The sequence below is a fragment of the Chiloscyllium plagiosum genome, chromosome 2 (assembly GCF_004010195.1).
Source record: "Chiloscyllium plagiosum isolate BGI_BamShark_2017 chromosome 2, ASM401019v2, whole genome shotgun sequence".
In the NCBI taxonomy this organism is placed as follows: Eukaryota; Metazoa; Chordata; class Chondrichthyes; order Orectolobiformes; family Hemiscylliidae; genus Chiloscyllium; species Chiloscyllium plagiosum.
In genome coordinates this window covers 42110319-42121996 of record NC_057711.1, presented here as the reverse complement: position 1 = coordinate 42121996, position 11678 = coordinate 42110319, and positions in this window count along the sequence as shown.

The window sequence follows — 11678 nt, the reverse complement described above, 5'->3', positions numbered from 1 at the left end:
CTGCCTGACCTGCTGCACTTTTCCAGCAACACATTTTTAGCTCTGATCTCCAGCATCTGCTGTCCTCACTTTCTCCTCGAAGATATCCACAAAAGACTCCTGCACTAGCTGTCTACCTCTCTTACTTTTCCTGGAGTTAACCCATCTATGTGACTGTATCTGAGACTTTCCCCGCTTCCTATAACTGCCATCCATCACATGCTGTTGCTGTTGCAAATTACTCATTGTTTCTAACTGTCTCTCCAACTGATCCATTCAATCTGATAAGATTCACAGCCAGCAGCATTTATGGCAGATATAATCCGCAGTAACCCTTAAACTCTCTTTAAACTCCCACATCTGACAAGAAGTACATATCACTCTATTAAAGGCCATTTTTGTTCCTTCACAATCTGCAGATCCAGTAAATAACACATTTGATTTTTAACTGTTACAGAGTCATACAGCATAGAAACAGATCCTTCAGTCCAAATATCACAATCTGACCTAGTCTCATTTGCCAACAATTGGCCCATAACCCTCTAAACCCTTCATATTCATAGAATAGAATAAAATAGAATCCCTTCAGTGTGGCAACAGGCCCTTGGCCCAACAAGTCCACACCAACTCGTCGAAGAGTAATCTACCCAGACCCACACCCCTTCCCATATTTCCCCCTGACTAATGCAAGTAACCTAACCTATAGTGGATTGGCCATGCTAAATTGCCCATAGTGCTAGGTGCATTAGTCAGAGGGAAATGGGTCTGGGTGGGTTACTCTTCGGAGGGTCAGTGTGGACTGGTTGGGCCGAAGGGTCTGTTTCCACACTGTAGCTAATCTAATCTACACATCTCTGAAAACCATGGGCAATTTAACATGGGCATTTCACCTAACTGACACATCTTTGGATTTTGGGAGGAAACCGGAGCACCTGGAGGAAACCCAGCAGACATGGGGGGAACATGCAAACTTCATGCAGTCGCCCAAAGCTGGAATTGAACCCAGATCCCTGGCTCTGTGTGGCAACAGTGCTAATTAATGAGTCACCCACCCAGATGTTTTTCAATATTGTAATTGTACTCACCTTCATCACTTCCTCTGGCAGCTCATGGATGTTAAACCGGAGACCCAGTAATATTCTGGTGACATAGTTTCACATCCCGCCATGGCAGATGGTGGAATTTGAATTCAATGAAAATCTGGAATTAAGAAACCCATGAATCCATTGCCGTTTATTGGAAAAACCCATCAGGTTCACTAGTGCACTTAATGACTCATGACGTTTCATCTTCTGGACACATGCACCAATCAATCCCACTGCCCTGTGGCTGAAAACTTCAACTCCCCCTCCCACTCCACCAAGGACATGCAAGTCATGGGCCTCCTCCACCGCCAGACTCTAGCCACCCGATGCCTGGAGGAAGAACTCCTCATCTTTCACCTTGGGACCCTCCAACCACACAGGATCAATGTCAATTTCACCAGTTTCCTGATCTCACCTCCCCCCACCTTATCCCAGATCCAACCCTCCAACTTGGCACTGCCCTCTTGGACTGTCCTACCTGTCCATCTTCCTTCCCACCTATGCGCTCCACCCTCCACTCCGATCTATCACCATCACCCCACCTTAATCTACCATTCCCAGCAACCTTCCTCCCAGCCCCACCCACATCCCATTTCTCTCACAGCCTCCTTGTCTCCCCCGCCGCGCCCCCAGCATTCCTGATGAAGAGCTCAAAACATCGACTCTCTCACTCCTCGGATGCTGCCCGGCTGGCTGTGCTTTTCCATCATCACATTTTTGACTCTGATCTCCAGCATCTGCAGTCCTCACTTTCTCCTAGTTCAGTTTGTAGTTGTCATTAGTCTGAAATCTAAAGTTTAAATTCTGTAGTAGCCAAGCTTAAACATGGTTTTAATGAAGCTTGCAGTGAATAAGCAACTTAATTAAGCAACAAACCGAATCCTTACAGAGTAAATCATTTAGGACTTTTGTGTTAGGAGCATGTAAAACTAGCCAACATACTGTGATATATGCTTGAATGTGACTTCCAATAGAGTGTTGGAGTTAAAACATTAAGGCACTTGGTGTATTTGGAGTAAGAAGTGTTCTGTTGCTTTTGCTTTTCTGACATCCTCAAACTTTTATATCTTCAGAAATTGATTCTTATTGTAATACAGGAGAAGAAACTAGATATTTTGGTGAGTATCTGGTAAGTGAATAAGTTGTATCGTATTCCAAATGTCTAAAATAGTATTGCAGTTGGTGGTAAAGCTAATATACATATGAAAATGTAACTAAAAATATAAAACTGAATAAATAATTAAGTTGTTCCTTCCAACAGTTTAAGAACAGCGGGACAGTTGATATGTCACAGCTGCAGTATGTGTGGACGCCAGTTTGATCCAGAGCAAACATATCAGCACCAAGTGTTTATAGAGTCACACAGCACAGAAAAAAACCCTGTCCGTCCAACTCGTCCATGCCGACCAAGTTTCCCAAGCTAAACTAGTCCTACTTAGCTGCATTTAGCCCATATCCCTCTAAACCTTTCCTATTCACGTACCTATCTAAATGTCTCTTAAATGTTGTAATTGTGTCTGCAGCTACCTCCTCCTCTGGCAGTTCATTCCACTTACGAACCACTCTCTATGTGAAAATATTGTTCCTCAGGCCCTTTAAAATCTTTCAACTTCACCTTAAAAATATTCCCTCTAGTTTTAAACTCACCCAGCCGAGGGAACAGACCTTCTCTATTCACCTTATCTATGCCCCCTCATGATTATATAAGCCTCTATGATCACCGGTCAACCTCCTATGCTCTAGTCCTGGCCTATCTTATAATTCAAACCCTCCATTCTGACAATATCAGGATAAATCTTTTCTGAACCCACTCCGATTTAATAAGATCTTCCCTGTAGCATGGTGACTAGAAATGTACACAATAAGCTTAAAGTGGCCTCGCCTTTTTTAAGTCTTTGGCTCGGAAGATATGAGGTGGAGGCTGAACAAAAGGCATGGTGATACATCAGCGACAGATGTGTTACTTTGATTCATATCCTGTCAGATTGGGTCCTCTGTTTTAGTAAGTGTTCAAGGACAGGAGAATGTCACTGTGTGTGTGGCAGAAGGAGCCAAAGTCTTTGCTGTCATTCAACGTTTTTGAGGTTCTTTCATGTTATCTGAATGAGAGTGAGGGCTGAGAATGGATGAGTTAACTGAGCATAGCAGAATGGCATAGAAAGCCATTCAAGATTAAGGAGTCAGAAAAAATGTAATGGGAATAGGTGACAGTATAGTGTGGGGACTTATACTGTTCTTTGCAGCAAATAGCATGAGTCACACAGCTGTGTTGCTTGCCAATTGCCAAGGTACAGGACAACTGTTCCAGGCAGGAGAGGAACTTGGAGTGGCAGGAGGGGAGGAGCCAGCTGTTATGGTCCATGGCTACAAATGACATCGGCAGGACAAAGAAGGAGATGCTACATAGTCGGAGAAGCTAGGTGCCAAACTTAGAAGTTGAACCTCAAAGGTGGTAAATTCTGAACTACTTCCTGAGTCACATGTAAATTAGCAAAGGACAAATCAGATTGGAGAGATGAAAGCATGGCTCAAAGGCTGGTGTAGCAGAAGTGGGTTGCGGTTTGTTATGGACTGGTTCCAGTACTGGGAAAATTGGGATCTATACTGATACGATGCTCTCCAGCTGAACCGTGTTCCTCTAAACACAATATTGGGGAAGCAGAGAGGATTTTAATCTTAATAGTGAGAGAAAGCTTTCCAATTATAGCAAATTAAAGATTAGAATCAAGGGCAAAGAGAAAGCTATTAATATGAGAAATTGTAAACAGATTGTGACAGGAAGAGATAGTGAGTACAAATCTAAGACTACGATTTACAAGTGAGTAAAATTATAAAACTACAGGCTCTATACAAGAAGGCATGTAGAAATTGAAACAAAATAGATGAACTAAGAGTGCAAATAGAAAGTAGCTATTACAGAGATATAGCTATAGAATGACATGATTTGGGGTCTGAATCTTGAAGGCTACAGGATAGTTAGGAATGACAGGAAACCAGGAAAAGGTGGCTTTCCTAGTTAATGATAGTATTAGCACAATAGAGAGAGGTGACCTTACTTTAGGAAACCAAGATGTGGAAATAGTTGGAGTAGAACTGAGAAATGATAGTGCCAAGAAGTCATTTATTGGAGTGGTGTACAGGTCCTCTGATAGTAACCCATTTGGTAAGTGGAGCATAAAGGAAGAAATAATGAGAGCTTTTCAGAATGGAACAGCAATAATCATGGCCGATAGTAATCTACTTATCAACTAGTAAATATGCCTAGAAGAAGAGTTCATAGAATGTTTTCAGGATAGTTTCTTGGAATAGCACATTTTAAAGTTAATCAGAGAGCAGACTGTGCTAGACCTGGTATTGTGCAATGTTTCAAGATTAATTAATGATCTCATGGTAGCATGGGGAGAAGATTGGCTTGCCAACAATAAGCAAAGTTGGTATAAATGAGTATTTTTCAGTTTCTGCAGTGATTGGTGTTCCACAGGGATTGATGCTGGGACCTAACTGTTAAAAACTTATATGAATTTCTTCGATGCAGGGATGGAAGCTTGCCAAATTTGCTGACAATGCAAATATAGGTAGGAAAATAAGTTGTGAAGTGGAAATAAGGAGGCTACAAGAAGTTATAAATTAATAGAGTATAGTTTGGGAAAATGTGAAATTGTCATTGAATTGTGAATTGAATACAAAAATCGGGGAATAAAGATGAAACTGTATAAAACACTGGTGAGGCCACAGCTGGAATATTGTGTACAATTCTGGCCACCACATTGCAGGAAGAGTGTAATTGATCTGGAGAGAATGCAGAGAAGGTTTACTAGAATGTTGCCAGGGCAGGAGTGTTTTAGCTAGGGGGAGAATTTGGAGAGGTTAGGGTTGTTTTACTCGGAACATAGAAGGCTTAGGGGTGATATGATTGAGCTATACAAAATTGTCAGAGGTAGAGATAGATTAGACAGGAGGGACCTGTTTCCCTTGGCAGAGAGTTCAAAAACCAGGAGTCACAGATTCAAGCAAAGTGTAAGAGGATTAAAGGGGATGTGAGAAAAAGCATTTTTAATGCAGAGGATGGTGAGTGTCTAGAATTCACTGCCCGAGTTGGTGGTGGAGGCAGAGACCTTAAACTCTGGATCTGCACCTTAAATGCTATAAATTGCTGGATTAGGGAGCATTTGCAGGAAGATGGGATTAGGAAGGGCATCTTGGATGCCTTTGTATCAGCATGGACAAGATTGGCCCCCCTTCTGTGCTGCGTTACTTCTATGGTTCTGTGTCCATTTTGGCAGTAAGAATAAAAGAAGGCAAATTATCTAAATGGTGAAAGTTAGCATTGCTTCAGGATGAGACTCGAGTGTCCTTGTGCTTAAATTTCAAAAACGCCAGTATGCAGACACAGCAAGCAATTAGGAAAGTAAAATGTTATCATTTATCATGAGAGGAATGGAATCCAAAAGGTTATGCTTCAGTTGTATGGGGTACTCAGGATGTAAATGCATTGGAGATAGTTTAGAGAATTTATACCAAAATAATATCTGGATTGGAAGGGGGAGAGATTTCTTATGAGGAAAAGGTCTGAGAGGTGAAGCAGCTGAGGGGTCCTCTAGCTGCACAGTGGTAGTGTCCCTATACTGGACCAGGAGGCTTGGGTTTCAAGTCCCACCTGCTCCAGAGGTATATAATAACAGCTATAAACAGGTTGATTAGAAAAATAGGCTAATAAAGTAAATTTAGAAGTAGTGGCTTGGATGAAACAAAACTTTGAGGCGTATTGACAGGGTAGATTTGGAGAAGAAACAGATGCATTTTTTTCTCTCAGAGTGTCATGAGACTTTTGAAGTCAGCTTCCATCATCTTTTCAGAAATAGAGTCCTTGAATAGTTTTAAGTGAGGGGCAGATGGTACTTGTTAAGCAAGGAGATGACAGGCTATTGGGACAGTTGGAATGTGGAATTCAGATTACAATGTGATGAGGAGAAAGTGAGGATTGAAGATGCTGGATATCAGAATCGAGAGTGTAGTGCAGGAAAAGCACAGAAGGTCTGGCAGTATCCGAGAAGCAGGAGAATCGACGTTTTGGGCATAAGCCCTTCATCAGGAATCCTGCTCCTTGGACACTGCCTGACCTGCTGTGTTTTTCCAGCACTACACTCTCGACTACAACCTGAACAGCCAATATCTTATTGAATCCAAGAGCAGGCTCACGGGCCTGAATAGCCTACTGCTGCTCCTAAGTCATATGTTCATGTGTCTTCAATAAATAAAGGCCTAGTCACTATAATCTCAGATACAGCTTTGTCTGGGCTGGTACTGAATAACTGGATTACACATTTGTCTCAGTACATCTTGGCAACGTGGTTAGATCGAGCCTGAAGAGTCGGTGAGGGCGGTCCCACGGCATCTGCGACATCTACAGCAGGAAGCCTGAGGTTTCCCGAAGAGTGGGCCAAAACGAAGAAGACTGAGTCCTTGCTGGGAAAACTGTTGAACTTTTACCTTTATTCCTTTATTTTTTCACTTAATACTAGGAAGGACTGTAAGGTTAACTTTTACCTTTATTTCTTTATTTTCTACTTATACTAAGAACAACGGTAATGCTTCACTTTTAACTTTGTTTCTCAATGTTACTACTTATAGGTAAGTTTTGTACCTCGGTACCTTTGTACCTAAAATGGCACCATTTTACTGTACACTCTTTACTGTATCCTATACTTCTGTCTTTGAGTATGTGACAACAAAGCTTAAACCAAATCAAATTAAATCACATGAAAATAATTTGAAATGCTGCATTCAGAAGAGAGGTGATGAGAAGTAGCAGTATGAACTGAATGGTATAACATTAAAAGAGAATATGCTGACAATAAGAAAAAGAGAGCACGTATTCACAAATTGTGAGGTAATAGGGCTAGTTATTAAAGCATTCCAGATCTTTGGTTTATAAAGAGGCCTAAGTACAGAAGGAAGTAATGGTGAACCTTTATAATTCACTGTTTAGTTCTGAGCTGGAGTATTGTATAGGGGAGGTGGTGAAGATGTGGTGGCACTGTTACTATACAAGTAATCTGAAACCCCAGGCTAATGTTCTGGGGTCAAATAATCAAATTTCATTGTGGCAGATGGTGAAATTTGAATTCAATAAAAGTTTAGAATTGAAGGTTAGCCTATTGGCAACCATGTAACCAACATCCATCGTAATAACCCATCCGGTTCATTAATGTCTTTTAAGAATCTGCTGTCTTACATGTAACTCCAGATTCACAGCAGTATAGTTTCCTTTTATTTGCATTGCTGACAATTAGAGTTGGGCAATAAATGATGGCCTGGTCAGCGATGGCCACATTCCTATGCCAAATGAAAAATATAATTCTGGGCACCACCTTGAGACAGCTTTGGACAGCATGCAGAAGGGATCTATTAACATTATTACTAGGCATGAGAGACAGAAAAGCTGGAATTGTTCTCCAAGCAGCAGAGGGAAGGTTGAATAGAAGGATTTTGATGAGACTGCATAAGGAGAAACTGTTTCTACTGGCAGAATGAATCACCAGAGAACATAGATTTCAGATGATTGTCAAAATATCCTGAAAGTAAACAAAAATTTATTTTATACAGTGAGTTTATGATAATGTATTACCTTAAAAGATGATCAAGGAGACTTTCAAGGTTGGATAAATACTTGGAAAATAGATATTTGTAGAGCTTTGGAGAAAGAGCCATTGACTGGAACTAACTGGATTGTTCTTTCAAAAAGCTAACACAGACTCAACAAATTAAACAGCCTCCTTCTACGTTGTATGATTCTACAGATTATGATCGTTAATTAATTAATTATACTGAGGAAGTATAAAGTAATGAAAGAATTTGATTGATCTTAGTTTGCGATGAATCCAAACACTCAGCTTCATTTGCTAGTCACAATATTATTGGCTTGGCCAAGAAACCAGAAAAAAGTAAAATGTTATTTTGTCATATGAACTTGTTCTTGTCCTACAGTGCCACACAAAATTGCTTCTAATTCCAAAGTGATTAATGTCAGATTGGCAGATTAATTTAGGGGAGGCTATTGTACAATAGGCTGAAGTGGAATTAAACATGTTTTAAAATACAGTAGCGCCTCGACATACGAATGACCCCGTTCACGAACAAATCGGTTTACGAACAGGATTGTACGTAAAATTTTCAACGTACGTATGAAATTCAAGGTACGACGAAGGTACGAACGCAAAAAGCCCGTGTGCGATCACATGGTTTCATTGTTCTGCTTTGCTACACGCTTGTTGAATTCAAAAGCTCTCGGGCCCCGTGTGATCTCATTCAGTTCGTCTTTGGCGCGTGCGCTGTGAACAGCGTTCGTTGCTACGTCCAAGCATTCTTACGCTATCCGAACAATGGGAAAAATTGATTCAGTTCGTGAACTTTTCGGTTTGCGAACTGGGTCCTGGAACGGATTAAGTTCGTATGTCGAGACGCTACTGTAAAACTAAATTATAACACAAATGTGGGTCACGAGGCAAATTGAGTCCAGAGAGGAGATGTATGAAGTTTCTTGGAGTGAATTTTCTTGAATTAGCTGGGTGTGACATTGGACGAAGTTAACTGAAATATATATTTATTATCAAAATATATTTAAGCTCAGGACATTCAGAGTTATTTGAGCTGAGTAACAAGATGCAATAGTCTATATCTAAACCATTTTGAGTAGATTCTCATAACATGGATACAATGTGAAGTAAGATATATGTAAGATATTTTTCTTTCTCTGATAGTTCCATAGTTTCCAAATTCACAAAAGTAGATCTTCTAATATCATTTGAGCAATTTTTTGGAATCTTCCCAGTCACAATAGGTCATATCCCCTCTACAGGTCCCCAGCATTACTGATACCAGACTTCAGCCAATTCAATTCACTCCATGTGACATCAAGAAATAGTTGGAGACATTGGACACTGCAAAAGCAACAGGCCCTGACAACATTCCGGCATCCACTCCCTCCGCCACCGACGCTCAGTAGCAGCAGCGTATACTATCTACAAGATGAATTGCAGAAATTCACCAAATATCCTCAGACAGCACCTTCAAAACCCACAACAACTTCCATCTAAAAGGCAAGGACAACAGATATATGGGAACACCACCATGTACTAAAGACTTGAGCTCCAGAACTTGTCGCTCCCCTAGTCAAGCTGTTCCAGTACAGCTAGAACATTGGCATCTAACCGACAATGTGGAAAATTGCCCACGTATATTCTGTATTTAAAATGCAGGACCAATCCAACCCGGCCAATTGCTGCCCCATCGGTCTACTGTTGATCATCAGAAAAGTGATGGAAGATGTCATCAACAGTGCTATCAAGCAGCACCTGCTCAGTGATGCCCAATTTGGGTTCCACCAGGACCACTCAGCTCCGGATCACATTAATGCCTTGGTTCAAACATGGACAAAAGAGCTGAATTTCAGAGGTGAGGTGAGAGTGACAGCCCTTGACATCGAGGCTGCATTTGACCGAATGTGGTATCAAGGAGCTCTGGCAAAACTGGAATCAATGGGTATCAGGGGCAAACTTCCAATGGATGGAGTCATACCTGACACATAGGTAGATGGTTGTGGTTGTTGGAGGTCAGACATCTCAGATCCAGGACATCTCTGCAGGAGTTCCTCAGAGTAGTGTCCTTAGCTCAACCATCTTCAGCTGCTTCATCAATGACTTTCCCTCCATCATAAGGTCAGAAGTGGGGATGCTCGCCAATGATTGCACAATGTTCAGCACCATTTGCAACTCCTCAGATACCAAAGCAGACCATGTTCAGATGCAATCAAGATCTGGACAATATCTAGGTTTGGGCTGACAAGTGTGACAAGAAGCATTCTTACCACACAATTGCCAGACTATGACCATCACCAATAAGAGACAATCTAACCACTGCCCCTTGGCATTCAGTGATGTTACCATCACTGAATCCCCCACTATCAACATCCTTGGGGTTATCATTGACCAGAAATGCAATTGGACTCACCACATAAACAAGAACAGATCAGAAGCTTGGAATACTGCAGCGAGTAACTCACCTCCTGATTCCTCAAAGCTTGTCCACTATCTACAAGGCAAACATCAGGAGTGTGATGGAAAACTCCCCACTTGCTTGGATGAGTGCAGCTCCAACAGCATTCAAGAAACTTGACACCATCCAGGATAAAGCAGCTCGCTTGATTGGCACCTCATCCACAAGCATCCACTCCCTCCGCCACCGACGCTCAGTAGCAGCAGCGTATACTATCTACAAGATGAATTGCAGAAATTCACCAAATATCCTCAGACAGCACCTTCCAAACCCACAACAACTTCCATCTAGAAGGCAAGGATAACAGATATATGTGAACACCACCATGTTCAAGTTCCCCTCCAGACCACTCACCATCCTGACTTGGAAATATATTACCGTTCTTTCATTGTCACAGGGTCAAAATCTGGGAATTCTCTCCCTAATGGCACTATAGGTCAACCCACAGCAGGTAGACTACAGTGGTTAAGGAAGGCAGCTCACCACTACCTACTCAAGGACAACTATGGATGGGCAATAAAATGTTGGGCAGCGAGCAACACCCACATTTCACAAATGAATAAAGAAAAAATATCTGCAAGTTCCCCTCCAAGCCACTCACCACCCTGACTTGGAAATATATGACCACTGCTTTACAGTCGCTGGTACCAGATCCAGGAATTCACTCCCTGAAGTCATTTTGAGTCCACCTACAGCACATAGGCAGCAGCTCACCACCATCTAGGGATGGACAATAAGTTCTGGCAAGCCAATGATGCCAGTAACCCACAAGAAGTTTTTTTTTTAAAAATCAAACTTTTCCACATAGGACATTCCAGGTTATAGTCCAGTAAAATATTAGAATGCATGCTAGTAATCTTCAGCAAGAACAGCTGGAGTCACCACACATGGCATGAGGCCATCAAGTATTTCTTCAATTGTTTTTAATTTACAAGATCTGAAGTGGGAAGAGTCTATTGGACTAAAAGTAAGCGAAATCAAATGTAAAATATTAGAATGCATGCTAGTAATCTTCAGCAAGAACAGCTGGAGTCACCACACATGGCATGAGGCCATCAAGATCTGAAGTGGGAAGAGTCTATTGGACTAAAAGTAAGCGAAATCAAATTAAGCGTGTACAAATTTGCAATTAGGTGACTGAACAGTTCAGTAAACAGTAAGTCCAGTGAGGCAGGGGCTCCAACTGACATACCACAGCACTAAGTACATCAGTCAACTTTCCAGCAAGGTAATGCTGCAGGTGTCCTCCATGGTAAAGGCACTGATCTGTAGCTGGCTCTCTGGTGAACATGACTGTCTGAACTTGGTTTGTTGCATTTTTAACAGATAGGCACATTATTGCTAACAGATATTGTTGGAAATACTTTTGTGCATTAATCTACATTGGCGGTGGCCATCTAATCATATATTCTTTCACACAATCTCACTGGAAATGTGACCATCACATTATTCTGCAGATGCAGGATCATAGTAAGGCCATATTTATTACCCATGTTTGGCCTCTGAGTAATTTTGGCAACATCTCATATCTGAAGTAAAAGCCAGATTAAAACATCTATT